Source organism: Centruroides sculpturatus, unplaced genomic scaffold, assembly GCF_000671375.1.
Source record: "Centruroides sculpturatus isolate CEXI.00-Female unplaced genomic scaffold, Cexi_2.0 scaffold710, whole genome shotgun sequence".
Classification (NCBI taxonomy): Eukaryota; Metazoa; Arthropoda; class Arachnida; order Scorpiones; family Buthidae; genus Centruroides; species Centruroides sculpturatus.
The window spans coordinates 414,520-416,556 of record NW_019385086.1 but is presented as its reverse complement, the minus strand read 5'-3'; positions in this window follow the sequence as shown (position 1 = coordinate 416,556).

The window sequence follows — 2,037 nt, the reverse complement described above, 5'->3', positions numbered from 1 at the left end:
AATAATATAATTAAACTAACAGGTGGGCCCGGCGTTGCTCGGGCAAAAGTAACGATAGCGAAGAATCAAATTATTACGTTATAGTCAACCTTACCCGTTTTCACAGAATGCAAAAATTGGATCTCCCGTTTCCAGACTAATTAAATAATTTTTACATGGGTCTAAAAATATCTTCAATTTCCTGCAAAAACGAAAATCAACTGCACTTTTTCTTAAAACGTCGCTTTTTCTTAACAATTCCATTGTTACGTAACACTTCCAATGTTGACATTTCCATTGTTGACACTTCCATTGTTACTTAAAACTTTTATTGTTACTTAAAACTTNTTAAAAACTGATTTTATTAATTACATAGCACAATATTTCAAAAATTTCAAATCGATTCATTAATTGTTTAATTATATTCTCCTAAACATATCAGTTATCTTATAAACTATATCAAAACAAAAAAATATATATATCGAGTTTTATCATACAGATTTTCTTTCTTCATATGACGTATCTTATCTATAATTAATATAAACTTTGTCCTCCGATAAAACGTGTGTAAATCTGTTGGTTCCAGTCATAATTTTAAATTACTGCGAATGCATAATACTTAGAATACGTTGACTGCTTCAATTTTCACGTTCGTAGGTGTTAACCTTTTTCTGTTTAATCTGAAGTTGTTTGTTAGTTCGTTTAAATTATCAGCTCTTTTAACGAACCTCTCGGACAACTCAAAAGCTTACAAGCAGGCGCAATTTAAAATGTATATATATACTAGCAGGTGAGTCCGGTGTATCCCGGACAATAGATAAGTACAGACTTAAATTATTAGATTATAGTACAGTATTTGATTCATATAACTACAAATGTTATCTTACGTAAGGGTTTATCACACCGTGTGACCAATCTATCACATTAAAAATTATTTAAATTGTGTACAGTAGAGGAATAAAGAATTTTAAAAATGTGTTAGATTTGATATTCTGTGATAAACTCTTACGTAAGATAACTTTTGTAGTTACGTAAAACAAATACTATGATAAAACAAACATTAACACGAAAATTATAGGGGAGATCGGGGCAAGATCGGCATGTTAAGCTTTACTTAAATTTTGTGTAATAAATACTGCTGTAAACTGAAAAAAACCTTTTGCATATTGTCTATTGGAATGTTACCTTACTANCAGATCTATAGTAAGGTAACATTCCAATAGACAATATGCAAAAGGTTTTTTTCAGTTTACAGCAGTATTTATTACACAAAATTTAAGTAAAGCTTAACATGCCGATCTTGCCCCGATCTCCCCTACGGATTTTATTTTGCCGTTTATAACTTTATAAATCTAGTTTTACTTCAAAGTCGTGTAAAAATTCACCGCGTAAAAACAGGAATTGGTATAGCCTCAGTGAGCCCCAGAGCAGCAATTATTTTGTTGTTTAATCGAAGAGATTAAAACCGGCCATCTGAATCGCGAGTCAGTGCTTACTTCAATTTGCATTTTCACAATGTCTTACGCAGACAACGAAGCCTCAGATCTACAGTCTCGTTAGTGGGATCAGTGGGCATTACTATACACGAGATAGGAGTGGATAAGAAAGTTAGTGAAAATGGTAAAACAGTGTCTTTACATTAAAAGTTCTTGGTGTTAAAATTGTACAAATGTCAGTGTAAACAAGTATACGTTAAATTGTAGTTTATTGTGAACATCACTGATGATCCGAGTCGATTAACAAACAAAACTACCGCGTAATGTTTAACTAAATATTTATTCAGTTTATAAATAGTAATTAGAACTCGAAGCATATATATATATTCTAGAAATATAATTTAACGTCACATATTTATTGAATTTTGGTCATTAATATTTTTATATTATTCTAACTTTTGCTGTTTGCGCTAGTTTTCTCCTTCATATAAAATTGTTTATCAGTTCGCTCGATTCGTAATTCATTTTTTTAAATTAGTAATAAATCACCACGTTTTACACTTTTAATTATTTAATTAAAGTATTAATTAAAAACTGATTTTATTAATTACATAGCACAATA